We start from the raw sequence: 20,786 nt of genomic DNA on the forward strand, positions 1-20,786 counted from the left end.
TGGAGGACAAGGTGGAGAACACTGGTTCAGAGCAGTGATTTTCAAGGTGGGATGGGATGCGATGGGATGGAGTTGAGTAGAGAGATGCATGTAGTTTGAAAGAACACATTCAAAATACCCACTGATTTAATAATACAAACTCCATAAAGTCAAGCAACAAAATGATTTCAGCTAACGGGCAGTAGCAGATAACTAAGTATGGATTCATCATTGTGGAGAAGGAGTCAGGATACACATAGTTGAAAAACACTGGCTTAGAGGTAGAGACATGCCAACACATGTAGAACAGTAAGAAACGCATGCCAAAGAGAACAACTGAGGGTCAGTGAGCGAATCCTGGGCCAGAACTTGTCACAGTCTTCTGAAAACCAAAGAGCGCATCCAGAAGAAAATCAAGATGGCTCATCAACCTTCTTGGCCCTGTGGTTAAGATCAAGTTGGTCCAGTTTTAAATACTGCGCCAAAAAAGGAAAAAAGCTGTATGTGTCCCCAAATTCATCCACCAGGAAGTGCTGTCATCATATGCAATGCCATCCAGCTCTTGAGGAGGGACGTCAGCATGGGGCCTGCTCCGTGGTTACTGCAGAGCTCCAATCTGCTTTAGCCGCGTCAGCAGTTCCCTACTCTAGTGATCTAGAGACTAGATCACTGCATCCGCCTACACAATCTTTACTGATAAAGACTCGAGGCAACATTCTTGCTCCTGTGAGCTGTTGCAAGTAATCTTGAATCTTGTTAGTGTGGTTGGAGACTGTGATATCGACAAATTCCAGAAGCCTTTGTTAGGTGGGCAATTGACTGAGGATTTCTTGGGCCCTCCTGCAGTATGGACAGTTGGGCTTGATGAACACAACCACCTTCCCAGGCTGGATTTTGCAGTTCACGAACTCTTGAGCCATGCAGATGGGCTGCCATCTCCCCGGGAAGAATCCTCAGTTGCAGGTACTGCTTGGGGTATTGAGCCACGATAATGACTTTAAATAGTTATCTTTTAAATGAATTTTTAAAAATAAAAGATTTCACCTTCATTTATTCTTTCTCAGATGCTTTTTTTTTCTTTATATAGATCCCAGTTTCTGACATATATTGATTTTCATTTCCTGAAGAACTCCTTTATTTTTCTTGTAGGGTAGATCTGAGGGCTGTGAATTCCCCCCACTTTCTGTTAGTCTCAGAAAGTCTTTATTTCTCCTCCGTGTGTGAAAAATACTTTCACTGAATATAGAATTTTAGGTTGGGGGGGATTTTCTTTCAATACTTTTAAGTATATCACTCCACTTTCTTAACATTTACAACGTTTCTGACGAGTAGTCTTTTGTAATGTTTGTCCTTGTTCTTCCATTTGTAAAGTGTTCCTTTCCTATAGATACTTTCAAGACTCTGGTTTTCTGCAGTTTGAATATGACATGCTTAGGGGTGTGTGTGTGTGTGTGTGTGTGTGTGTGTGTGTGTGCACGCGCGCACACATGCCTGCGTTTTTCTGCTTGGTATTCTCCGAAATTCCTGAATTCGTTGTTCTGTCTGCCATTAATTTGAGGACACTCTCAGTCATTATTTCATTACCTTCTTTAGTTGTATTCTCTCTTTCCTTTTCTTCTGGTATTCCAATTACTTGTATGTTTTACTTTTGAAGTTGTCTCACAGTTCGTAGGTGTTCTGTTATGTTTTATTCATTCATATTCTCTATGCATTTAGTTTGGGAAGTTTTTATTGACCTATTGTCAAGCTCACTGATTCTTTCCTCTGCTTTTTGAGTGTACCAATGATTCCATCACAGGCATTTCAAATTTCTGTTACATTTCCTTTTGATTTTTAGAGTTTCCATCTTGCTGTTCCTCTTACACATCTATGCCTGCATGTTGTCTACTCCTTCTATTAAAGAATAAAGATTTTCATGTGCCCATGATAGTTATTTTAAAGTCTTGTCTGATAACTCCAATGCCTGTATCATATCTGCATCTTTTTCTGATGATTTAATTGTCCCTTTATACCGTGTTTTTCTTGTCTTTTGGCAGGCCTTATAATTTTTGTTGTTGTTTAAAACCAGGTATATTGTATCAGGTCATTGAAACTGAGTTACATAGGCCTCTTGTGTGCTGGTTTACAGTCATCAAGTTAGGAGTTAGGCTGTGCTTAATGTGTGCTGTAGCCATAGGTGTCAGAATTTCACATTCTGCTTCTGTCCTAGCTTTGTTTTCCTCTTGACTTTGGGCTTTTCTAAGCACTTCTTCTTAAAGAGAATATGAGCTCTTCCAGTTCAAATTCATGATTATACTGGAGCCCTGTTGGTGTGATAGGAAGGTTTGGGGGAGGGAAAGTATTCTATAATCTTCTGATTAAATCTTACTATTGTAATGTAGTGTAGTGCGTTGGTGGAGTATAACACGCACAGATGTTTTTCTGGTGATATGACTATACTTTCTCTCCAGGGCCCTTTTCTCTGCCCCAGCTGCAGCAATGCCAATGTGTTTTTTGAAATCCTGGCCCCAGTTTGGTGTCTTTTCCCTTCCTTAGATGACACAGGAACGATAAAGGGGGCTGGAGAGCGAGGCATGCCCTTAAAAGTATTTTCTTCTGGAGGATACACCTTTTCTATGGAGGGGTTTCAGGGCTTATTTCACAGTGATTATGCTTCCTTTCCTGTTATCAAAACCACGACTAGATATTTCTCCAATCTTCAATCTGGGAATCCTGTGGTGTTCATGTATGTAAAGTCCACAAAAATGTGGGGCCCTTCCCTCAGACTGCAGCTTCAGGGACTTCTTACTCACACGCTAGTCCATATTTAACCTCCATCAGTTTGTCAAAATTGTCATTTACATGTTCCTATCAGTTTATGTTTCTAGCAGCTATTGCCTCAGGTAAGCAGATCTCAGCTGCATATCACTAAATGGTCCTTTCTCCCCAGATTTTGGGATGGTGGTTTGTCATGCAGTCTTTGTCCTCTAATGGGTCAAAGAAAAAACACTGATTTTCAATTTGTTCAGCTCTATCTTATTGTAATGATGGGAAATACAACTTTCAAGTCATTTGCATGTCAGAGCTGAAATTTGAAGTTCATTGCTTTATTTTAAATTATTATTTTGAGATATTTGTAAATGCACATGCAGTTTTAAGAAAAGAGGGCTAAGAATCTCTCAATGATAACATTTTGCAAAACATTTTTGCAAGACATCACAGCCAGGATATGATGATGATATAAGCCAGTTATTTTATTCAGATATGTCCAGTTTTACTTCTACTCATTTGTGTTTGTGTGTCTTCATGTATGTGTGTGTATGTGTGTGAGTCTGTGTGTGTAGTAAACTCTATGCAGTAGTCTCCCCTTATCCCTTGTCCATAGTTCTGCTTTCTGTGGTTTCAGTTACCTGCGGCCAACCTTGATTTGAAAACATTAAATGGAAAATTCCAGCAATAAACAATTTCATAAGTGTTTTAAACTTTATTTTAGGTTCAGGGATACATGTGCATGTTTGATATATTGATAAATTGCTTATCACTGGGGGTTTGGAGTACACCTGATTTTGTCATCAAGGTAGTGAGCATAGTATCAAGCCTACTTGATCATGGTAGATTAGCTTTTTATTGTGGGGCTGGATTTGATTTGCTAGTATTTTGTTGATAATTTTTGTGTCTACATTTATCAACTTCATCCTGAAGTTTTCTTTTTTTGTTGTGTTTCTGCCAAGTTTTAGTATCAGGATGATGTTGACCTCATGGAAAGAGTTAGGTAGGAGTCCCTCCTCTTCAAGTTTTTGAAATAGTATCAGTAGGAATGATAACCAGCTCTTCTTTATACTTCTGGTAGATTTTACTTGTGAAATCATCTGCTCCTGGGCTTTCTCTGGTTGGTAGGCTTTTCATTACCAATTCAATTTCAACTCAATTTTGAATTACCAGCTCAACTTATCATTCTTTTCAGGGATTCAATTTCTTCCTGGTTCAATCTTGGGAGGTTGTATGTTTCTGGGAATTTATCCATTTCTTCTAGGTTTTCTAGTTTGTGTGCATAGGCATGTTCATAGTAGTCTCTGAGGGTTTTTTGTATTTCTGTGGGGTTGGTGATAATGCCACTTTTGTCATTTCTGATTGTGTCTATTTGAGTATTCTCTCTTTTATTCTTTATTAGTCTAGCCAATGGCCTAGAAATCCTATTTATTCTTTCAAATAAAAAAATTTGGATTAATTGATCTTTTTTGTGGTGTTTTGTGTCTAAATTTCCTTTCAGTTTAGCTCTTATTTTGATTATTTCTTGTTTTCTGCTAGCTTTGCAGTTGGTTTGCTCTTATTTCTCTAGTTCCTCTAGGTGTAATGTTAGGTTGCTAATCTGAGAACTTTCCAACTTTGTGATGTGGGCATTTAGTACTACAAACTTCCCTCTTAATACTGCTTTAACTGTGTCCTGGAGATTCCAGTATGTTTTACCTGTGTTCTCATTAGTTTCGAAGAATTTCTTGATTTCTGCTTTAATTTCATTGTTTACTCAAGTTATTCAGGAGCAGGGGGTTTAATTTCCTTGTAATTATATAGTTTTGAGCAATTTTCTTAGTGTTGATTTCTATTTTTAATTGAGCTGTGGTCTGAGAGTGTGTTTGGTATGATTCAAGTTTTTCTGAATTTTCTGAGAATTGTTTTACGTCTGTGTGATCGATTTCAGAACTTTTAATAGTATGCTGTACTGAGTAGCTCAAGGAGATCTTGCTCCATCCTGCTCCATCTCTGTCCAGCATATCCACACTATATATATGCTACAGGCCCATTACTTACTTAGTAGCCATCTTGATTATCAGATTGAATGTCAAGGCACTGCAGTACCTGTGTTCAAGACATCCTTATTTTACTAAGTAATGACTCAAAAGAAACAGAAAGAAAAATATTGCATGTTCTCATGTAAAAGTTGAAGCTAAATAATGTGTATACATGGATGTAGAGTGTGGAATGATAGACAATGGAAACTGAAAAGAGTGGGAGGATGAGATGGGGTAGAAGATGAGAAATTACTTAATGGGTAAAATGTACATTACCTCAGAGATGGATATGCTGAAAGCCCTCATTTCACCACTTTGCAATATATCCACATAACAAAATTATATTTGTATGCCATAAATTTATAAAAATAAAATAATTTTTTAAATTGTCCCAGAGTGCAAAGGTGGTGATGCTGACATGTTGTTATAACTATTCGATTTTGTTATCAGCTCTTATTGTTAATCTCTTACTCTACCTAATTTAAAAATTTTATTTTATCATAGGTATGTATGCATAGGAAAAAAATATATATACAGGGTTTTATACTATCTGGGGTTTCAAGCATCCACTAGAAATCTTAGACAATATCCCTCATAGTTAAGGGGAGATTACAGTACAATATTATTAACTGTGTAAGTTTGTGTATCTACTACCAACATCGATACTGAATGAACAGTTCCGGCACAACAAGAACCTTTATGTTGTACTTTTATATCCACATCAACCACCCTGCTTACTAACTTTGTCCCCTAAGCCCTGAAAACCATGAATCTGTCTTAATTTCTAGAATTTGTAGGTTTTCCAAACAGTGTGAAATGAAATTGCACAGTATGTAATCTGGGACTGACCATTTTCACTCATTGTAATTCTGTTTGCATTTACACAGGCTGTTGCACATATCTATTTCATTCTTTTATATATGTATTTGGTATCACTTAAGAAAACTCCATGGTATGTGTGTAGCATGATTTAATTAACCACTTACCCACTGAAGGACATCACTACTGATTCCTGTTTGGAAGTATTACAAATAAATCTTCCAGGAAAATTTATGTACATTGTGTGTGTTGTGTGTGTGTGTGTGTGTGTGTGTGTGTGTGTGTGTGTGTGTTTTCATTATTTCTGGGCTAAATATTGACAAGTACAATTGCTGGGTTTTTGTTAAATGCATGTTTAGTTTTATAAGAAACAGATATAGTTTTCCACAGCGGCTGTACACTTTTACCTACCCACGGGGATTTTTGGGTGATCATGATCCAGTTTCTTTGCATCCTTGTCAGAATTTGGTGTTTTCCCTGTTTCTTAATAGGTCTGTGGTGATATATCCTTGTAATTTTAGTTGGCATGTTCTAATGGCTAATTAAGATAAATGTATGTCACCTGCTTATCTGCCAATGACATATCCTATTTGATCTGTTTATGTCTTTTGCCCATTTTTGAAGTTTATATACAACTTATTTTATATTTTGTTGGACTTTTTTTCTAAACTAAGGATGTCTTGCTTTCCTCTTTATTCCTGAAGAGCAATTTCATGGAGTATAGAATTTATTGGTGACAAGTCTTTGTTTCTAGTGCCTGAAAAATATGTGCTCCTTCCTTTTCTCTTCTAGTTTGAGAACTATGAGGCACCAGAACTATCACCTGGTGTGGGGCAGAGGATGAATCAACCAGTCGAGGTTCCACCATTGCCACGCCACCTCAACAAGGATCAGCCCCACTGTTGTCAGCAGCTATGGGTGAGGTATGTGCTGGTCCCTGAACTCTGCTGGTAACATGGCTATGGGCAGATCAGGCCTGCGGCTACTGGCATGTGTCCAGCATGGGATGGATCAGGTCATCTGGGTTCTACTAGTGCTGTTCTTGCAGGCAGATCAAGCCCACCACAGTTACTGAGTATAGGTGTCCTCATTAAGCACCTTCTGGGCTTCCCCTTTGCTGATGCTTTAGACAGAGAGAGGGACATTTTCTTTTTTGTTATTTTTATGTCTGTTGGAGTTCTGAGTTGCAGGTCTTTCTTGTGCCTAGGATGAGAAACATGGGAATTAAAAAAAAAAAAAAACAAAGCAAAACAAAACAAAAAAACTAGGAATTCACTGTGGTGTCATTATTTAAGCCCTTGGTTCATAGGCCATGAACAGCCTAGCTGCTTTCCACATTTTAGAGTCCTTTTATGAATGACTGTAGAATTATTTTCAGGGTATTCAGTTGTGTTTAGAAGGGAAGATCAGGGAATAGAGAATGTGTGCTATCATGCTCCAGAACTTTTCTTTTCTATTCTTTTTTTTTTTTTTGATGGTCTCTTTACTGTCTATCAGGTTTTTATGTGTTAATAGGTATATTTGCCTTCCCATTGTCCTTTGGTGTATTTAACCTGTTTCTATCCCAGGACCACAATTATTTTAATGAAAATGGTTTTGAAGTTATATCTCAATATATGGTAGGATAGTATCCATGTTCAGTTAGACTTTGTATTTACTGTGGGTAAGGGAAATCTACGTAAATAATGCAAATCTATATATAGTAAATTATTTTTCCCAGGTAATAGGAGGTCTGAAAGATATCAAACCCTGACATTAATTCAGTAATTCTATAATGTCAATGTCAAGTTCCGTGTGATTTTTTTCGGACTTTTCCACTTGGTGTTAAGATGACTGGTCAGACTCCAGCTCTGAAGTCAGCAATTCCAGAAGAGAACAAAGGACAAACCATTTTCCTGAGTGCACTTGTGATTGATTCCAGGAGTGGAATTAGAATCACTGGATCCAAGGTTTTTTATCATTATTATTATTATTATACTTTGAGTTCTAGGGTACATGTGCACAACGTGCAGGTTTGTTACATAGGTATACACGTGCCATGTTGGTTTGCTGCACCCATCAACTTGTTATTTATATTAGGTATTTCTCCTAATGCTGTCTTTTCCTCAGCCCCTCACACCCTGACAGGCCCCAGTGTGTGATGTTCCCCATGCTGTGTCCGAGTGTTCTCATTGTTCAATTCCCACCTATGAGTGAGAACATGCAGTGTTTGGTTTTCTGTCCTTTTGATAGTTTGCTGAGAATGATGTTTTCCAGCTTCACCCATGTTCCTGCGAAGGACATGAACTCATCCTTTTTTATGGCTGCATAGTATTCCATGGTGTATATGTGCCACATTTTCTTAATCCAGTCTATCATTGATGGATATTTGGATTGGTTCCAAGTCTTTGCTATCATGAATAGTGCCGCAATAAACATATGTGTGCATGTGTCTTTAATGTAGAAAGACTTATAATCCTTTGGGTATATACCCAGTAATGGGATCACTGGGTCAAATGGTATTTCTAGTTCTAGATCCCTAAGGAATCACCACACTGTCTTCCACAATGGTTGAACTAATTTACACTTCCACCAACAGTGTAAAAGCATTACAATTTCTCCACATCCTCTCCAGCATCCATTGTTTCCTGACTTTTTAATGATCACCATTCTAACTTGCGTGAGATGGTATCTCATTGTGGTTTTAATTTGCATTTCTCTGATGACCAGTGATGATGAGCATTTTTTCATATGTCTGTTGGCTGCATAAATGTCTTCTTTTGAGAAGTGTCTGTTCATATCCTTTGCCCACTTTTTGATGGGTTTGTTTGTTTTTTTCTTGTAAATTTGTTTGAGTTCTTTGTAGATTCTGGATATTAGTCCTTTGTCAGATGGGTAGATTGCAAAAATTTTCTTCCATGCTGTAGGTTGCCTGTTCATTCTGATGGTAGTTTCTTTCGCTGTGCAGAAGCTCTTTAGTTTAATTAGATCCCATTTGTCAATTATGGGTTTTGTTGCCATTGTTTTTGGTGTTTCAGTCATGAAGTCCTTGCCCATACCTATGTCGTGAATGGTATTTCCTAGGTTTTCTTCTAGGGTTTTTTTTTGGTTTTAGGTCTAACATTTAAGTCTTTAATCCATCTCAAATTAATTTTTGTATAAGGTGTAAAGAAGGGATCCAGTTTCAGCTTTCTACATATGACTAGCCAGTTTTCCCAGCACCATTTATAAAATAGGGAATCCCTTCACCATTGCTTGTTTTTGTCAGGTTTGTCAAAGATCAGATGGTTGTAGATGTGTGGTGTTATTTCTAAGGCCTCTGTTCTGTTCCATTGGTCTATATATCTGTTTTGGTACCAGTACCATGCTGTTTTGTTTACTGTAGCTTGTAGTATAGTTTGAAGTCAGGTAGCGTAATGCCTCCAGCTTTGTTCTTTTGGCTTAGTATTGTCTTGGCAATCTGTGCTCTTTTTTGGTTCCATATGAACTTTAAAGTAGTTTTTTCCAATTCTGTGAAGAAAGTCATTGGTAGCTTGATGGGGATGGCATTGAATCTATAAATTACCTTGGGCAGTATGGCCATTTTCATGATATTGATTCTTCCTATCCATGGGCATGGAATGTTCTTCGGTTTGTTTGTTTCATCTTTTATTTCATTGAGCAGTGGTTTGTAGTTATCTTTGAAGACGAATTTCACTTCCCTTTTAAGTTGGATTCCTAGGTATTTTATTCTCTTTGTAGCAATTGTGAATGGGTGTTCACTCATGATTTGGCTCTCTGTTTGTCTGTTATTGGTTATAGGAATGCTTGTGATTTTTGCGCAATGATTTTGTATCCTGAGACTTTGCTGAAGTTGCTTGTCAGCTTAAGGAGATTTTGGGCTGAGATGACGGAGCTTTCCAAATATACAATCATGTCATCTGAAAACAGGGACAATTTGACTTTCTGTTTTCCTAATTGAATACACTTTATTTCTTTCTCTTGCCTGATTGCCCTGGCCAGAACTTCCAACAGTATGTTGAATAGGAGGGGTGAGAGAGGGCATCCTTGTCTTGTGTGGGTTTTCAAAGGGAATGCTTCCAGTTTTTGCCCATTCAGTATGATATTGGCTGTGGGTTTGTCATAAATAGCTCTTACTATCTTGAGATACATTCCATCAATACCTAGTTTATTGAGAGTTTTTAGAATGAAGGACTGTTGAATTTTGTTGAAGGCCTTTTCTGCATCTACTGAGATAATCATGTGGTTTTTGTCTTTGGTTCTGTTTATGTGATGGATTACATTTATTGATTTGTGTATATTGAACCAGCCTTGCATTGCAGGGATGAACTCAACTTGATCATGGTGGATAAGCTTTTTGATGTGCTGCTGGATTTGGTTTGCCGGTATTTTATTGAGTATTTTTGCATCAATGTTCATCGGGGATATTGGTCTAAAATTCTCTTTTTCTGTTGTGTCTCTGCCAGGCTTTGGTATCAGCATGATGCTGGCCTCATAAAATGAGTTAGGGAGAATTCCCTCTTTTTCTATTGATTGGAATAGTTTCAGAAGGAATGGTACCAGCTCCTCTTTGTACCTCTGGTAGAATTAGGCTGTGAATCCTTCTGGTCCTGGACTGTTTTTGGTTGGAAGGCTATTAATTACTGCCTCAATGTCAGAGCCTGTTATTGGTCTATTCAGAGATTCAACTTCTTCCTTGTTTAGTCTTGGGAGGCTGTATGTGTCCAGGAATTTGTCCATTTCTTTTAGATTTTCTACTTGATTTGTGTAGAGGTGTTTATAGTTTTCTCTGATGGTAGTTTGTATTTCTGTAGGATTGGTGGTGATATCCCTTTTATCATTTTTTATTGTGTATATTTGATTCTTTTCTCTTTTCTTCTTTATCAGTCTTGCTAGCAGCCTGTCAATTTTGCTGATCTTTTCAAAAAACCAGCTCCTAGATTCATTGATTTTTTGAAAGGTTTTTTGTGTCTCTATCTCCTTCAGTTCTGCTCTGATCTTACTTATTTCTTGTCTTCTGCTAGCTTTTCAAATTTGCTTGCTCTTGCTTCTCTAGTTCTTTTAATTGTGATGTTAGGGTGTCAATTTTAGATCTTTCCTGCTTTCTCTTTTGGGCATTTAGTGCTATAAATTTCCCTCTACACACTGCTTTGAATGTGTCCCAGAGATTCTGGTATGTTGTGTCTCTGTTCTCATTGGTTTCAAGGAACATCTTTATTTCTGCCTTCATTTTGTTATTTACCCAGTAGTCATTCAGGAGCAGGTTGTTTAGTTTCCACGTAGTTGTGTGGTTTTGAGTGAGTTTCTTAATTCTGAGTTTTTATTTGATTGCACTGTGGTCTGAGAAACAGTTTGTTGTAATTTCTTTTCTTTTACATTTGCTTAGGAGTGGCTTACTTCCAATTATGTGGTCTATTATAGAATATGTGCAATGTGGTGCTGAGAAGAATGTATATTCTGTTGATTTGGGGTGGAGAGTTCTGTAGATGTCTATTAGGTCCACGTGGTGCAGAGCTGAGTTCAAAGCCTGGATATCCTTGTTAACCTTCTGTCTCATTGATCGGTCTAATATTGACAGTGGGGTGTTAAAGTCTCCCATTATTATTGTGTGGGAGTCTAAGTCTCTTTGTAAGTCTCTAAGGACTTGCTTTATGAATCTGGGTGCTCCTGTATTGGGTGCATATATATTTAGGATAGTTAGCTCTTGTTGTTGAATTGATCCCTTTACCATTATGTAATGGCCTTCTTTGTCTCTTTTGATCTTTGTTGATTTAAAGTCTGCTTTATCAGAGACTAGGATTGCAACCCCTGCTTTTTTTTTGCTTACCATTTACTTGGTAGATCTTCCTCCATCCCTTTATTTTGAGCCTGTGTGTGTCTCTGCATGTAAGATGAGTCTCCTGAACACAGCATACTGATGGGTCTTGACTCTTTATCCAATTTGCCACTCTGTTTCTTTTCATTGGAGCATTTAGCCTATTTACTTTTAAGGTTAATATTGTTATATGTGAATTTGATCCTGTCATTATGATATTAGCTGCTTATTTTACCCATTAATTGATGCAGTTTCTTCCTAGCATCGATGGTCTTTACAATTTGGCATGTTTTTGCAATGGCTGGTACCAGTTGTTCCTTTCCATGTTTGGTGCTTCCTTCAGGAGCTCTTGTAAGGTAGGCCTGGTGAGACAAAATCTCTCAGCATTTACTTGTCTGTAAAGTATTTTATTTCTCCTTCCCTTATGAAGCTTAGTTTGACTGGATATGAAACTCTGGGTTGAAAAGTCTTTTCTTTAAGAATGTTGAATGTCGGCCCCCACTCTCTTCTGGCTTGTAGGTTTTCTGCTGAGAGATCCACTGTTAGTCTGATGGGCTTCCCTTTGTGGGTAACCTGACCTCTCTCTCTGACTGCCCTTAACATATTTCCTTCATTTCAACCTTGCTGAATTTGACAATTGTGTGCCTTGGGGTTGCTCTTCTCGAGGATTATCTTTGTGGTGCTCTCTGTATTTCCTGAATTTGTATGTTGGCCTGCCTTGCTAGGTGGGGGAAGTTCTCCTGGATAATATTCTGAAGAGTGTTTTCCAACTTGGTTCCATTCTCCCCGTCACTTTCAGGTACACTAATCAAATGTAAATTTGGTCTTTTCACATAGTCCTGTATTTCTTGGAGGCTTTGTTCATTTCTTTTTATTATTTTTTCTCTCAACTTGTCTTCTTGCTTTATTTCATCAATTTGATATTCAATCACTGATAATATTTCTTCTACTTAATCGAATCTGCTACTGCAGCTTATGCATGCATCACAAAGTTCTCATGCCATGGTTTTCAGCTTCATCAGGTCATTTAAGGTCTTCTCTACATTGTTTATTCTAGTTAGCCTTTTATCTAACCTTTTTTCAAGGTTTTTAGCTTCTTTGCAATGAACATGCAAAGGTAAGAACATGCTCCTTTAGCTTGGAGAAGTTTGTTATTACCGACCTTCTGAAGCCTACTTTTCTGTCATCTCATCAAAGTCATTCTCCATCCAGCTTTGTTCCATTGCTGGTGAGGACCTGCAATCCTTTGGAGATGAGGTGCTCTGATTTTTAGAATTTTCAGCTTTTCTGCTCTGGTTTCTCCTCATCTTTGTGGTTTTACCTACCTTTGGTCTTTGATGTTGGTGACCTACCAATGGGGTTTTGGTGTAGAGGTCCTTTTTGTTGATGTTAATGCTATTCCTTTCTGTTTATTAGTTTTCCTTCTAACAGTCAGGTCCCTCAGCTGCAGGATTGTTGTAGTTTGCTGGAGGTTCACTCCAGGCGCTGTTTGCCTGGGTATCACCAGCAGAGTCTGCAGAACAGGAAATATTGCAGAACAGCAAATATTGCTGCCTGATCTTTCCTCTGGAAGCTTTGTCCCAGAGGGGCACCTGCCTGTATGAGGTGTCTGTTGGTCCCTACTGGGAGGTGTCTTCCAGTTAGGCTACACAGGGGTCAGGGACCCACTTGAAGAGGCGGGCTGTCTGTTCTCAATGCTCAATGCCATGCTGGGAGAACCACTGCTCTTTTCAGAGTTGTCAGACAGGAACATTTAATTCTGCAGAAGTTTCTGCTGCCTTTTGTTCAGCTATGCTCTGCCCACAGAGGTAGAGTCTATAGAGGCAGTAGGCCTTGCTGAGCTGCAGTGGAATCTGCCCAGTTCGAGCTTCCCAGCCACTTTGTTTACCTACCTGAGCATCAGCAATGGTGGATGCCCCTCCCCAAGCCAGGCTGCAGCCTTGCAGGTTGATCTCAGACTGCTGTGCTAGCAGTGAGCAAGGCTCCGTGGGCATGGGACCCATCATGCCAGGCACGGGAGATAATCTCCTGGTTTGCTGGTTGCTAAGACTCTGGGAAAAGTGCAGATTTGGGCGGAAGTGTCCCATTTTTTCAGGTACAGTCTGTTATGGCTTCCCTTGGCTAGGAAACGGAAATCCCCCGACCCCTTGTGTTTCCCGGGTGAAGTGATGCCCCGTCCTACTTTGGCTCACCCTCCATGGGCTGCACCCACTGTCCAACCAGTCCCAATGAGATGAACCAGGTATCTCAGTTGGGAATGCAGACATCACCCATCTTCTCCATCGATTACGCTGGGAGTTGCAGACCAGAGCTGTTCCTATTTGGCCATCTTGGAAGGGGATCCCCAGGTGGTCTCTGGACTTTCTACTCCCATCACAGAAGGTAGCTGGATCAAAGGTTTTATGTGTAATATATGTTACCAGGTTGCTTTAGAAAAGACCATTTTAAATATTTAATGTATAGGCATTTTCCTCTTTATATTACTGATAGCCATACATTAATAAGTATGTTTATTTTTACAAGTTTTTCAGTGATAAATGTAGTATGTTTTTTTCAGCTTAATTCGCATGTTTTCTGGTTATTAGTGATTTTGGCATCAATTACTATATTGCTTTTGGTCACTAGATATTGTCTTTCAGAAGTCGCTATTTATTAATTTTAAGAATATTTAAATTCATTTCTCTGGATTTTCAAGGTATAAAGCAACATCCTCCGAAGAAAAGTTTCTTATTTTTCTATTGTTTGTACTAGTTTTGTTTGTACTAGTTATTTACTTTCTAGGTGAATTTTTAAGAATATTAATTAATTTTAAGAATATTTAAATTCATTTCTCTGGATTTTCAAGGTATAAAGCAACATCCTCCGAAGAAAAGTTTCTTATTTTTCTATTGTTTGTACTAGTTATTTACTTTCTAGGTGAATTTTTATAAACTCTAACTCAAATTCCAACAATTATTTTGACTATCCTTGACTCATCCTATATTTACCTGAAACAGTTTTAGAATTTCATTAAGATAATAAATAAATGTTATTATTAATTAGTTTTAGAATTTTATTATTTAAGATAATAAATAATAAATTATATTATTTATTACTTACTGGATTTTTAAAAGTTAGAAATATTTGGTATTTTTAATCAAGGCCTGCTCAACATCTACCAATGAATTTTTTGCATTAATTTATTAAATACTCATATAATGGATCATTGATTAATTTTCTGATGTGGATTGCCCTTTCATTACTCTAATAAATTCTGTCATCATTGTTTATTATTCTATTGGTGTATTATGCAATTCTATCTACAAAACTTTATATTTGCTTTGTTCACACTAACCATTGAAAAGAAATTAAACTAATTTCGACAAGTTTCAATACCAAAGTTTAGCTAGATTCAGAATATGAATTGAGGAGTTTTATATTTATTTTCCACTCTCTCTGTTATTTAATGGCCTACAATATTTTCAAAATCTTTTGATTTATTATTCATATAATAGATAAAATTCAACTCTACAGTCATCTTTTCTTGTATCCTTTTTAATATTAAAATTCTAACCATATTTCTAATCATTATTTAATATACTCTAAGCAAGTTCCGTTCCTTCTTAAGCAACTTTGCGGTTTTTTAAGAAATGGGGGATTTCCTAGAAAAATTAATTTGCTGATGATTTATATTGAGCTATGTCAGCCTAAGTTTGTCTCTATTTTCTTCTACAGTGAATCTTTTAAAGTGTCTCTATTGTGATTATTATTATTATCAGTTTACTCAGGCGTTCATCTCATTCCTTTTGCAGTTGTTTATTTCCCTGATAGTGTGCATTGTGATTTTTTTTTATCTTGATACAGGGTCTCACTCTGTTGTTTATGCTGGAGTTCACTGGCATATCATAGCTCACTGCAAATCATTAGCAAATTAATTTTTCTAGGAAGTCCGCTATTTTTTATAAGACCTCAAATCTGCTAACAAAATATTTCATGTAATGATTTCTTATAATTAAATGCACTTTTTTGTTCTTAACTTTGCATAATTTTACTTTTTATGTTTTGTTTAAATACAAAAAATAAGTTTTGTTAATTTATCAAAATCTTTGTGTCTTATTTTTATAAATGTCATTTATTATTAGTATTAATTAAGTATTTTGGAATGTTTTGTGATTATTATTTTAATTTTCTTAGTAATACTTATTTCCTTTATGTGTCTTCTTTCTTTTTAAAAATGAAGAATTTAGGGCTGTGTATTTTTCTTCATGTACTGCTTTCACTGTGTCCCATAAAATTTGGCATAAGGCTGGTAGTGATGCCTCATGCCTGTAATCCCAACACTTTGCGAGGCTGAGGCAGGCAGATAGCTTGAGCCAGGAGTTCAAGTCCAGCCTGTGAAAAATGGTGAAACCCTGTCTCTACCAAAAATACAAAAACTTAGTCAGGTATGGAGGTGCACGCCTGTAGTCCCAGCTACTCGGGAGGCTGAGGAGAGAAGACCTCTTGAGCCTGAGAGGCAGAGGTTGCAGTGAGCTGAGAGATTGCGCCATTACACTCCAGCCTGGGTGACCCAGTGAGACTCTATCTCAAAAAAAAAAAAGTTGGTATATTTTCATTTTTATTTATATTTACTTACATGGCTCAGAATATTCTTTTATTTTTCCCTTTTAATCAAGTGTTCTAAAAGTGTGATTCTTAGTTTCCAAGTTAAACGTTTTCTTGCTTTTTATTATTTATTTATCATTTTATTACCTTATTATCTTAGACTCATAGAATATAGTTTGTTAATGTCTATTCATTAAAATTTCTCTTGAAATCAAATTTATGACAAAGAATTTAAAATTTTTAATGAATATAGGAAAATATGTTGTACTAATAAAAAAGCTTTAAATGCTCCCTTATAGCTAGACAAATAGTATTATTTAATTATTTTGTGTCTGTACTTATATGTTTTTTATTAGATCCAATTCTGAGAAAAGTATAATAAAATCTTGCATCCCTAATATCTACTTTTTTGTTCATACACAGTTTTTAAAGTTTTGCATTTTCAAAAATTTTGTTTTAATCATTACAATGGTTTACTTTATTTTTTGTTGTACTAACTTCAAAATTCACATTTTCTATATGAATAGTGCCACTTTTGTAATTTTGCTTACATTTGACTGTAATCTCTTTGCACATTCATTTGATTTGAAACTTTGTATATGTCTTCCCTTTTTGTATAAACTCCTATGAGCAGTTTATAGCTGGAATTAGTTTTTAATCTCTATCTCTTTCTGAAAAAATTTAGTACTTGGTTTTTAGTAAAATGACTACAATAATTATACTTATCCTTTCAATCTTACAATATGGCTATTATTTCTCACCTTGTTTTGTCTTATTCTGTTCCATTCTTTTGCTCTCTAATGAAGTTATTTCCCCCTTCTTTACTACATAGATTCTATTATACCTTTCATTTTCTAAGGTTTATATTCTCTTTCTCCTAATAAGATATGTATAATTTCCCTTTTTTTCATGAACTAAATAACATTTTCCCCATTGAGAATTATGAGTAAATAATATTTCATCTATTCTGAATCTTAAATATCCCCTCAATAAGATCAATGAAATAAGGGCTTGAGATGCTATACATTTCGTATATTTTCTTCTTCTTCCTCTTCTTTCTCCTCCTCGTAATCGGACTTTTGGAATGATTTTATCTCTTTCTCTTCCTGTCAATTCTAATTCCATTCTATCTTTTAAGACAGTCTAGAAAAAATAGAATTTATCTTACAATGTATATATTCTGGTTTTCAAGAGTTCTTACATTGCAAGTTATATCTTTTTCTATTATTTTTACTGTACACTTTGAGGTATTTATTTTATTTATATTTGCTCCACTAAGCCTCTAATGTAGTTCCCAGCTGTAATTATTTCTCTTTTATTTGATTTTGCTGATTTTTAAAATTTGAAATTGTTTTAAAACTTCAGGAAATTTTTAAGTCTTTTATTTTCTTTTACAGTGGATCTTTTAAAGTGCTTCTGTTGTTACGAATTTACTCAGATGTTCATCTCTCTATAGTTGTTTATTTCACTAAAGATGTTTGCTGTGAGTTTTTTTTTTTTTTTTTTTTTTTTTTTACAGAGTCTTGCTCTGTTGTCAGTGTTGGAATTGACTGGTGTGATCACAGCTCACTGCAACCTCAAACTCCAGGGTGCAAGCAATCCTCTTGCTTCAGCCTCCCAAGCAGCTAGAACTACAGATGCATGCCACCAAGCCATGCTAGGTTATAAAATTTCTTGTCGAGACAAGATATTCTATGTTGCCTTGGCTGGTCTTGAACTCCTGGCCTCAAGTGATCCTCCCACCTCAGCCCAAAGTATTGAGATTACAGGTGTGAGCTACCGTGCCTGGCTGTGATTTTCGTTTTTGGTCCTGCTCTCTCATTTGCTCAGTACCCGTAGCATTCTTCCTAAGTTGGCTCATGAAGGCTCAAGTCTGGTTGTTGTGGTATTTTTAGTGGTGGAAATCATATTATATATATAAATATATATATATATTTGTGTGTGTATAATAAATATATACATATATATGTATGTATATATTCTCTGACATAATGTGTCATGTTGTGGTATCTTTAGTGGTGGAAATCTTGTATATATATATGTGTGTGCGTGTGTGTGTATACTAAATGTATACATATATGTATGTATGTATGTATATATTCTCTGACATAGTGTGTCATGATGTAAAGGTGGGTGGCCATTTCTCTGCTGAGGCACCTGGGACAAGTTTTTCCACTCTCTGGTTTTCTGCATGATCTTAGCCTCAGACCATTGCTTCAGCTGCTCATGGCCTCCTCTGGGGGAGTAAGCATGACAGCACATTCATGTGTGATGACAGGAACCTCTCTCAAACCTCTCGCTGGAGGTTCCTGTATTCAGCAATGCTATGCTCCTCAGGGAGTGTCCACCTTTGGGTACCGGTGTCTGCATCCTGGTGCTGCTGTGCAGCTGGCCGTCCATGGTATGGAGGAGTGGCCCATACATTTGTGTCCCTAGCTAATCCCAGGGCTTTAGCCACATACAATTACTCTTAAGCTCAAGCATTAATTTGACTCAAAGGAAAAAAAATGTGTAAAGAAAGAAACCTGAATCTAGGCACTATGTTCTCAGGAAATCCCTGAGTTCCCTGTGTCAACAGTTACATATTTATGTCCAGTATTCTCTTTCATGCTTCTCTCTGCTTCCGTTAACAAAATTATCTATGTGAGAATATTATGTGCTTGTTTAAATTTATTGATCAGTCGGTTACGTTGATTTTGCCTTCATTAGCATGAGATGTTCAGTTTGTTGTCTCTCTTATTACATCTGCCCTCCTCAAATATCATTATTTTTGCCTGAGTTTTTATTTTCCCCAAGGGTATAAGCTATCTTTCTGGTAAAGTGTGTGGATTAGAAAAACCAAGACCCAGGCTTTAGTTTGTATAGTACCTTGTGATAGTACTGTGGCCACAACGGAGCAAAGAGCTCAAGGTGTCAAGGTCTGGACTTGGCCATCCCTGCTCTATGTGACCCTTCTTTTCTGGGAAGCTCTCTACTCCTCTGACATTGGCATTACTCTCTTACAGTAGCTTTTCTCCTTAGATTGCGTTGCTTAGTTAGAGTGGTCTAGGAACAGAGGCAGGAAGAGAGAATGCTCGTAGAACAGCAGATATAGCTGCACCTGTTGTATCTGTTTCATAGCTAAGCTGGACTCCTACAACTTTCTTATGATACACTGTTGATCCTAGTAGCCCTGGCCTGGAGCTGCTGTTTTGCAGTTTTAAAATGGCAAAGAAGCAGGCAATGATCCAATCAGGGGAATATGACAGAGAAGCAGAAGTAAAACTCAAAAGCTCTGCCCCTTGCTAAATCCAATAGTTATTAGCAAAATATAGGAAATGGTATAGGCTGATGATACCCAAACCCATCAATCCACTTTAGCGTCACTAATGTGAGATAGTCAGGCCCAATGTGCCTCCTGATATAATGTTATAAAAGCATATAGCACCACCCAAAATATTTTTTCTCAAAATAATTAAACCTATGTATGAGTCTCAAAATTTAACTTTTGGTTTATGAGAAAAAATAGGCATTGAAGAAATAAGTTAAATGACATCTCATCTACCAATCAGACAAATCGAGAACATGAAACTTTCTATAAGATTTAACATATATTTATAAGAAGTCTAGGAGATGAAAAAACAAGTTAAGTAGCATCACTCCAAGCGGATAAATCAAGAACATGGAACTTTCTATGAGACAAGTAACTTGACTTCTTCATCAAATATATATGTAATAATAAAAAGTGAGTAACTCTTACACGTTTTTTTTTCTTTTTCTTTTTTTTTTTGAGACTGGGTTTCAGTCTGTCACTCAGGCTGAAGTGCAGTGGTACTTCATGCTAGGAAAGGTTGAGATGGGATCCTAGACTTCCACCTCACCAAACTGTAATGAGTGAACCAAGCTGGGGAGTGTCAGAGAAAGCCAAGTTGGTAGCAGGGTCAGTATCAAGCAGCCTTTCTTGTTGTGCCAGTGAGAAGCTTCTAACCTCCATCGTTCTTCCACTGAAGTGACAACAGAGGGGGCCTAGTGAAAACTGCAACTATTATCACTACCCAGTACTAAATGCAGACATTAGAAAGATGAAAACCTCAAATAAGTAAACTAAATTTTCATTTCAAGAACTTAGAAAAAGAACAGCAAAATAAACCCAAAATAAGCAAAAAGAACAAATAATAACAACAAGATCGGAGATTAATAAAGTTAAAAATGAAAAAAATAATAGGGAAAATCAATAAAGAGCCATGTCTTTGAAAAGATCAGTAACATTAACTAAAATCTGGGAAAACTGACAAAGAATAAGGGAGAAAACACACAAATTATTAGTTACAAAAGACGGGATATCAATATAGACTCTGCAACCATTAGAAAGATAACTGAAACTACAAGCAACTCACCTTCGTAAATTTTACACCTTAGAAGAAATGGACCAGTTCCTCCAAAAACACATACTACCACAACTCATCCATTATAAAACAGATAATATAAGTAGCCCTAGAACCACTAAACAGTTTAAATTTTTAATAAAGCTAGATGACAAGTTAGTGGGTGCAACGCACAAGCATGGCACATGTATACATATGTAACTAACCTGCACATTGCGCACATGTACCCTAAAACCTAAAGTATAATAATAATAATAAATAAAATAAAAATTAAAAAAAAATGTCCTCCATAAAGAATCTTTAGGCAAAGAGTTGCACTTAAGGATTCTACCAAAGAATTGACACCAATTTCACACAATCTTTACCAAAAATAGAAGATGAATGAAGACTTATTAATTTCTTTTAGCAAGCTAGAAGTACCTCATTAACAAAGTCAGAGAAACGTAATGTGAAAGAAAGAGAGAAAGCTACATACAG

At 36.7% G+C, this 20,786-nt stretch overlaps 1 pseudogene; it reads right to left on the reverse strand.

Moving 5' to 3' along the window:
- Positions 1–577: 577 nt before the first annotated feature.
- LOC112133466 (glutaredoxin-1-like) lies at positions 578–899 on the reverse strand (annotated as a pseudogene).
- Between the last annotated feature and the right edge of the window lie 19,887 nt (positions 900–20,786).

This window comes from Pongo abelii, chromosome 4 (genome assembly GCF_028885655.2).
Source record: "Pongo abelii isolate AG06213 chromosome 4, NHGRI_mPonAbe1-v2.0_pri, whole genome shotgun sequence".
Classification (NCBI taxonomy): domain Eukaryota; kingdom Metazoa; phylum Chordata; class Mammalia; order Primates; family Hominidae; genus Pongo; species Pongo abelii.